This window comes from Chiloscyllium plagiosum, chromosome 8 (assembly GCF_004010195.1).
Source record: "Chiloscyllium plagiosum isolate BGI_BamShark_2017 chromosome 8, ASM401019v2, whole genome shotgun sequence".
NCBI lineage: Eukaryota > Metazoa > Chordata > Chondrichthyes > Orectolobiformes > Hemiscylliidae > Chiloscyllium > Chiloscyllium plagiosum.
The window spans coordinates 74,182,364-74,191,783 of NC_057717.1; positions in this window are offsets into that span (position 1 = coordinate 74,182,364).

Below are 9,420 nucleotides of genomic sequence, written 5' to 3' on the forward strand. Positions count from 1 at the left end.
GGGACTACCTTACGCTGAAAGACTGAAGCGACTGGGCTTGTATACCCTTGAGTTTAGAAGACTGAGAGGGGATCTGATTGAGACATATAAGATTATTAAAGGATTGGACACTCTGGAAGAAGGAAACATGTATCCGCTGATGAGTGAGTGCCGAACCAGAGGACACAGCTTAAAAGTACGGGGTAGACCATTTAGGACAGAGATGAGGAGAAACTTCTTCACCCTGAGAGTGGTGGCTGTGAGGAATGCTCTGCCCCAGAGGGCAGTGGAGGCCCAGTCTCTGGATTCATTTAAGAAAGAGTTGGATAGAGCTCTCAAGGATAGTGGAATCAAGTGTTATAGAGATAAGGCAGGAATAAGATACTGATTAAGGATGATCAGCCATGATCATATTGAATGGTGGTGCAGGCTCGAAGGGCAGAATGGCCTACTCCTGCACTTATTGTCTATTGTCTATAGTTATTCATCCCTCCATCAACAGTAAACGTCCCTTCCTCTTCTGGAAGAACTCCAGCCTGTGCAACATCTCTGCATAACTGAAAGCCTCAAGTCAAGGCATCATCTTTGTAAATATCGTCTGCATCCTCTCCAGTACTATCATATCCCTCCACGAACATGGCTAGCGTGGATTCCAAAACTGTACATAATAATCTAGCAGTGACGTAACCAATGGTATATCCAGTTCCAACTTGACCTCCTTGCAATTCTCCTCACTAATTACCACCCCTCAAAATTTTGTACCATCTCGGAACATACTGATGATCCTTGCTACATTCAGGTCTAAATCATTTGCATTAACCACAAACAAAAAGGGCCCCAACACCGGCCCATGTTGCACACACTGGTCACAGACTTCCAATCGAAACGCACAATTCAACAATGACCATCTACTTCCCGCCACCCAGACAATTGTAGATCTAATTTGCCAAATTTCCTTGGATTCCATCAGCAATTCAAGGAAATTTCTCCCCTGAGGGACCTGCTCAAAATTCTTGGTGCAGTTTAATTAGACTATATCAATTGCATTGGCCTCTTCTACGTAGTTGGAAACCTTTTCTAAAAAATGCAAACAAGTAAATTAGACATGATATCCCCTGAACAAAATCATGCTGACTGTTCTTGATTGTTTCTTGCGCCTCCTAAAGCAGATAAGTTCTATTCCTCAAAACCACAAATGGAAGTGATGTCTACTATGGTTGAAAAGCCAGTGGAATATCAGGCAAGTGAGGTATTACATGAAGTATATCTTCGGACTTTTCCTGATTGTGTGATAACAAGTTTACAGGGGCTGAAGCAGGAGGAAAAATCGAATCACAGAAGTTGAAGAACAATTATCGTATGGCATGTTTGATCAAATGGTTGAGCAAAAACAAGAACATGCGGAAGAAATATCGAATATAAAGTCAGAGAGTCAAAGTGATCTATAGCACGGAAACAGACTCTTTGGTCCAACACGTTCATGTCAAACGTGTTGGACTTAATCTCGGCCCATTTGCCAGCACTTGGCCCTTATCCCTCTAAATTCTTCCTATTCGTATACCTTTATGCATGCTGCAAATATAAGCCTTCACTGCTTCCTCTTTCAGCTTATTCCTCATCACCATCCTCTGTGTCCCTTTCCTATCTTCCCCTCTCACCCTAAACCTATGCCCTCTCGTTCTGGACTCCCGTACACAAGGGAAAATACTTCATCAATTTACCCTATCCATAGCTCTCATTATTTTATAAACTTCTACAAGGTCACCCCTCAGACTCTGACGCTCCAGGGAAAACAGCCCCAGCCTATTCAGCCTGTCCCACTATCTTCAATTCAGAGAAATTAACTCAGTTCTAACAGGATGATGAAAACCAAAAGCAATTGTATCAAAACTCGTGCACAAAATAAGAATCTGAGTGCTTCTCAGAATGTTGCTATCTTAAAAATGAAGTCTAGATGAGGAAATGGAGGCCATCACATATTCAGGTGGATGAAAAATGGGGAGAACTTCATCAAATATTATTAGTGGTGAATATAAAAGGGAAATATTATGGATAGCATATGAATTAAAAGTAGACGGTCATTTGGGAGTAAAGAATAAGATTACCCCAAGAGATACAATCAGAGCAAGGGTCAAATTTTACTCAAAATTATTCAAGGAAGTTATGGATAGCTGAATAATGAACTAGTCCAAATTCATTGCATACCATCCAGGATCCTCGTGAGGACCCGAACTGTGACATCAGACTTTGTAGACCACCCTCCCTTCTGACCTATCACCACTACCCCACCTCCATCTATCTACCGCTCTAAAAGCTAACCTCCACACAGTCCCACCCTCCTATCTATCTGTCAACCACCTTCCCACCACCACCACCCCCTCTACTTTCCTGACGAAGGACCTATGCCCAAAACAGCGATTTTCCTGCTCCTCGGATGCTGCATGACAATCTGTGCTTTTCCAGCATCACATTCTCGACACTGAGGACTTATAGTCATGACTAACCTGAGAATTGGGATAAGGGAATTCCATTTGTAATTTTTTGCAATTCGGGATATACCTATTGAAACGACCAAATTCAGTCTATATTAATTAGTCTTTCAGCATTAGGTAAAACACCACTGAAATTATTTAAGGAGAAATGAGTGAACCACTGTTTGGAGATCATATATTTCGATCATCTGTCACATTTTATAGAAAGAATCAATCTAAAGGATGAGTTGGCAAGACAGTATTTAGAAGTATCACAGCATGTGATGAAAGAGGAAGCAGAAAAGAAATCAAAAATTTGCAACGCTATGGGCGGCATGGTGGCTCAGTGGTTAGCATTGCAACCTCACAGCGCCAGAGACCTGTGTTCCATTCCTGTCTCGGACAACTGTCTGTGTGAATTCTCCCTGTGTCTGTGTGGGTTTCCTCCCACAATCCAAAGAGTTGTGCATTTCATGTGAATTGGCCATGTTAGATTGCAAAATCAGGGGTAAATAAAGAGTAGGGTAATGAGTCTGGGTGGGTTACTCTTCGGAGGGTCGATGTGGACTTGTTAGACCGAAAGACCTGTTTCCATACAGTTGGGAACCTAATCTACTATTGGAGATAATGCGTTCCTGGTGGGTGAAACTTGAAAAGTACGTTTATTGAGCATTATCAAATCGAAAGGAGATTGAGTAAGGTGAACTATTTGATAATAATTCCAGACAGAACGAAAGCTTATGAGTGGGCATGTGAATATGCTGAAAAATAATTTTGATAAGGAAGCAACGAAAAAGGAGAATATGTTACTTTTTGCAACGGAGTGACAAACCAAGTTTAATGAGTACTAAATTGGACATGCCCCAAATTGAATTGGACAATGTGAAAGCTCTCAAAATGTGGGGCAAATTATTGAATTCCCTTCTGGAGAGAATCGAAACGGCCTGAAACAGTCAATCCAATCAGATTGGGAGATATATGTTCATAAACTGGGAAGCACTAGTCTGGTTAGGCAAGATGTGGATATAGGACATGCTGCACCAATTAAGCAACATACTTACAGACTTAAACCTCTAAAGTTAGCAGAGGTTCAAAAAGATATTGAAATCAGTCTGAAAGAAAATATCATTAACGTGAGTTGCAGACAATGGAGCTCACCCATGGTAATGGCACCAAAACCCAATGATCATATATGGAATAATGTAAAGTCATGCAGTTGCAAAGTCAGATTCACATCCTATTCTCCGTTTGGAAGACTGTATTGAGAATTTGGGACACACAAAGTACAGTTCAAAGTTGCACCATATCAGGGGACATTGACAGGTAATTTTACCTGAACGAGCAAAGAAAAATTCAATTTTTGTGACACTGCATGTATACGGCAGTTTAAAGCCATGCCATTTTGCATGAAGAATATGCCAGTCACTTTTCAAAGACGAACCAATAAAGCCATTGCTGGATTACCCAGTTTTGTGATGTCAATTAGCGATCTGGTGATGCTTAATCAGATATGGTGATGTTTAATCAAAATTGGTTGAAATTGTTGGATCGACTTTGTTGTAAACCCGTCTAAGAGTGAGTTTACAAATGCTTAAGTCACAGTTTTGGGCCATGTTATTGGACGTGGGCAGATGGTTTCCCGGGATGCAGAAATAAAAATTGTTGGGCAGTTTCAGGATCCATTAACGAAGAGGGCAGTGCTGTGATTCCTGGGATGGACTGCTTTTTATCAGAATTAGTACTGAATTTTAGCAGTGTGGTTGCTCCACTGTCTGGCTTATTTTCAGTAGACAGCGCACTGTCGGGAGGTATTTTATACCTTGGAGGTTGTGGTAACCATTGCCTCAGTGTTAACCACACCCAATAACACCAAGCCATTCACTTGCCTCAATGCAGGAGATGTGGATGACAAGAAGATGACGAGAAAATCGAAAGACCTACTGAGTATTTTTCCAGAAAATTGAATAATCATTAAGAGAAATGTTCTATGATTGAGAAGGAAAGCTTGAGCTTGATGTTAGTGTCACAGTGTTTGAACATTTATATTGGCAGTAATGTATCTTGAGACAATTGCATATACTGATCATAATCCATCAAAGTTTATGTAGAAATACAATGACGAAAATTCCATACTGTTTAGGTGGAGCTTATTATTGGAGCCATTCAACTGAAAATTATACACATGGCAAGACGAGGTAACACAACGGCCAATGTGTTATCGTGACTTTGATAAAGAAAGAAGGAGGCATTAGTTGGCAGGAATACACTTCAGCACCGAATACGTGCATGCTTCGAATCGATGTTATATATATATGTATTAGCGAGTTTGAAAAGATTTGTAGCTCAGGTTGAGGTTCTGCATGTAGATTTGCTTGCTGAGCTAGAAGGTGCTCCGTCATCATACCAGATAACATCTTCAGTGTTCATCCGGAGGCTCACTGAAGGTGTTACCTAGTATGGTATGAAACGCCTGGAAACGTACCTTCCAGCTCAGTGAGCAAACGTACATCCAGAAACGTACATATGTATTGTAGTACACTAATGGAGTAAGACTAATGGTTTTCAAAAATGAGGCCATCTTTGTAATATTGATGGTTCTTTTCTTAAGAATGGGTATCATAATGTTGTGGTTTTAAGAAGTTATTTGTCCTTTATTTGAAGGGCGGTTGTAAGGCATAAATGTAAGCTAGCGAAGAACACTTGAGTAAACAGCTTGAGAGGCCTTGGGTTTCTTTTGTAACAGCCTGGATGGGTGAGGCCTGCTCTCACAAGTCAAGATTTCTGGATATTGGTTTTTCAGGAACATCAGAAGCTGTTAGAGTCTCAACAGACTTTGAAGTCTCAGTAAATGTCGCCTGGCTACTACTCTCTCAGAATTTCTTCTTGACGTCTTTGCTTGTCCTCCGGGAGTGGAGGACTACATGTGAGGATCTGTGTGTGAAATTATGTTTTGTCAAAGGGTTTCTTTATGGCATGTTACTATATTGGAACATTTTAATTAGAAATACTTACTGTATCTATTATTCTGTTATGCTTTCCAACTGAGTTGTTATTCTAAATTTCTGTTTCTTTGGTTGTATTTTAATTGTGATATTTAACTAAACTGGGTTACGCTTCATGTCGAGCAAAGTGACCGATTGAATTGCACGTGGAACGTAGCACTTTGTCTTTAAACGAAGAAAAGGTTAGGGTCTGAGGTACATTAATAAAATAGTTTGAAAGGGCCATAACAAGTGTCAAATTTCACATCAAAATTATTCAAGGCGGTTAAGGATAGCTTAGTAATACCATCATTCATAATCACTGCATACCATCTAGAACTGCAAGGAGCATTTCAATTTAAAGACTACGTCGAGAGTTCATAGTTAAGCCTATCCAGAGGATTAGGATCACGTAATCCATTTGTTTTTTACGGATGCACATGATGAATCAACTAAACTTGGTCCATTTGAATATGTCTTTAGGCATGAGATGAAAGGACCACTGAAATTATAAAAGGAGAAGTTTGCGAGTCAGAGTTGAAAGACTACATATTTGGTTTATCTGTCAATTTTTGAGGAAAGTTGGCGAATCAAAAATTCAAAGCAGCACAACATTTGATGCAACAGGAAACGGATAGATCGTCAAAAATTTGTAATTTTGTCCGTGGAAATAAAGTGATACTTAACCCTTTAAAGGGAAGGTGTATGGGGCCTTACCACATTGAAAGCAAATTGAGCGAGATGAGTTACTTGAAAAGAATGCCAGACAGATAGAAATTTCACAGATTGTGTCACGTGAACAAACTCAAAAAGTATTTTGACAGTGAAGAAAAGAAAAAGGACGATATGTCACTGAGCACAACACAAAGTGAAGGACCAAGTTCAGAAGATTCTGAATTAGGCATTCCTCAAATCACATTGGACAACGAGGCCAAACATTGGGATAAATTATTGAGTTGTTTTCCAGCGGGACGAGCTGAAACCGATTTTGTAATATCATGGGGAGGAATGTGTGAATAAGTCGGCAAGTACGAATGTGATGATTCATGATATAGATAGAGGAAATGTAGTTACAATTAAGCAACATCCGCCATAGACTGAACCCTCTATGGTTGACACAGGTTCAAAAAGACATTGAAAGCATTCTTGAAGACAATAACATTGAAGCGAGTTGCATCGAATGAAGCTCAGCCATAATTATGGCACAAAATCTAATGGTACATAAATATTACGTGTGGACTGTTAGCAATGTCATTGCACATCAAAAGTCTGACTTATATCTTTTCACGTTTAGAAAACTATATTGAGAAATTGGGACAAGAAATGTACATTTCCATTATCCTCCGATTAAGCAAGTGATGTTTCTGCTTTTGTGACGCCAGATTGGCTGTAGAAGTTGAAAGTCATGCTATGAAAAATTTGCCAGCCAGATTTCACTTCTGGATCATTCAATTGTGAGGCATATACCAATGATGTGGGGATTTTTAGTAACACATGGAAAGAACATTTGGAGTATATATCAGAGCATTTGGAGCATATATCAGAATTGTTCAGCTGACTTCAGGGGGCTGGCCTGGTAATAAACCTGGGTAAGAGTGTATTCACAAAAGCCCAAGCCATGTTCCTGGGCTACGTCATTGGACATCAACAAATGGCCTCAGGGGAAGTGAAAACAAAGCTAATAATCTTTGTTTTCCCACATTAACGACGAAGAGGGAAGTAATACAATTCCACAAGCTGAGTGTTTTTTTTTTTATTGGAGGCTCGTGCCCAATTTTAGCAGTGTAGTTGAATCACTGAATGAGTTGTTGAAGAAGTGCAGAAGATGTCAGTCGAAGTAAGGCAATTGACAGCCTGAGCGCTGTTATCCATTGCCAAAACCTTCGCCAAGTATAATTGCACAAATCCATTCAAACAGCTATCAGTCCAAGTGATGTGCTTGCCAGTGAAAATGGAAAACCGCATTGCTTATTTTTCCAGAAAATTGAGGAAATAGAAATACCCCTCAATTGAGAAGTAGACTTTGAATACAATGCTGACGTTGCAAAACTTCATCACTTCTCTTGTTAATAAAGTGTCTGGGACATAGCGAGCACTGCAGATGCTGGAGATCAGAGTGTGGAATGTGATGCTGGAAAAGCACAGCACGTCAGGCAGCATCCGAGGAACAGGAGAATCGATGTTTCGGGCATAAGCCCTTCCTGCTGTGCATTTCCAGAGCCGCATTCCTCACTCTAATAATGAGCCTGCGAAAACTGCATACACTGATCGTAAATCCTTGAAGTTTTTGGGAAAGAAAATATAAAAATAGCAGACTGTTCAGATGAAACATATTTTTTCAGGTATTCAATTTGAAAATTGTATATCTTCCTGGACGAGAGAACACAATTGCTGATGAGTTGTCGCAACTTTCCTAAAGGAAGGTGAAGGTGTTTGGTGGTGGGGAAATGGACTGATATGGGCAGTAGAGTTGAAGAATGTGGTGCTGAAAAAACACAGCAGGCCAGGCAGCATCCGAGGAGCAAGAGAATCGATGTTTCGGGCATAAGCCCTTCTTCAGAAATCAATCCTGAAGAAGGGCTTTTGCCCGAAACGTCGATTCTCCTGCTCCTCGGATTCTGCCTGGCCTGCTGTGTTTTTCCAGCACCACATTTTTCAACTCTGTTACTCCAGCATCTGCAGTCCTCACTTTCTCCTAATATGGGCAGAAGTAGTGAATACTTGCATGATTAACGTCAATATAATGTATATGCAATGTCAAATACTAATTGTGTAAGACTAAAAGATTTTGAAAAATGAAGCAATCTTTGTAAGTTTTATAAGGGGGAGGTGCGACGATACTATGACTTTAAGATGTGCATTCTCTTTTTGTTTAGATGAAGAAAGGTTGAGTCAGAGATGTCAAGCAATCTGCTCAAAGCTAATGAAGTAAACATCTTGCAATTTATTTTTACGTTGGAACAGTAGAAGCAACCTGAATGGTTGAGGTCAAGCTTCCATAGAACTGAACCTTTTAGTTTTAGCTATCTGCTGGATCGTGAAGCCGTTTAGGAAATCTCTTATTCCTCGCTCTGTTCCAGCTAAAACCTCGTGGTTTCCTCCTGCTGCAAATATTGCATATGAGACAATCTATTTTATTGAATTTGCCTTTGCCAAGCGTGTTTATGACACTATCTTGGAAACGTTTAAAATTACACAACACCAGGTTATAGTTGAACAAGGTTAATTGGAAGCACACTAGCTTTTGCAGCGTCGCTCCTTCATCAGGTGATAGTAGAGGGCTCAATCCTATCACACAGAATTTTTATAGCAAAGATTTACAATGTGATGTAATTGAAATTATACATTGAAAATTGATTGTTAAATCTTTCATCTGTTTGAATACCATGATAGTTGCACTTCTTTCATGTGTAAATCACAAAAACTTTTTTAAACGTTGCATTCTCAGGTTAGCTGTTAACAATGGTGATAGCTAGACAATATGTTGAAGGTGTTAGCCCCCTGTGTTCTCTGTCTATGCCATGATGTTTAGATTGATTCTAATCTAAAAAGTGAAATAATGGAATTTTACATGAATTCATGCAGTTTTTGAGCTCAGAGTTTTACATGATAGCATTCAGTTTTTGACCGAAGTACAATGTAACCCTGCAGGTACAAATTCACCCCATAAAATATATGTGTGCATGTGGGTCCTTGCCTGTCTGTGTGTGTGTTTGTCTGTCTGGGTTGGGGGTTGTGAGTGTGAGAAAGTGCATGTGTGTGGTGTGTGTGTAGTGAGTGTACAGTGTCTTAAGTCTGTGAGGGGGTGCAGTATCTGTGTGTGTGTAGGAGTGCCTGTGTGTGTATAATGCAATGGTGGTAACCTGTAATGTGGCATGAACCCAAGGTCCCTGCTGAGGCCATCCCTATGGGTACCTATAGGGAGGGCCTCAACCGGGACCTTGGGTTCATGTGACATTACAGGTGACCACCATTGCACTATATACACA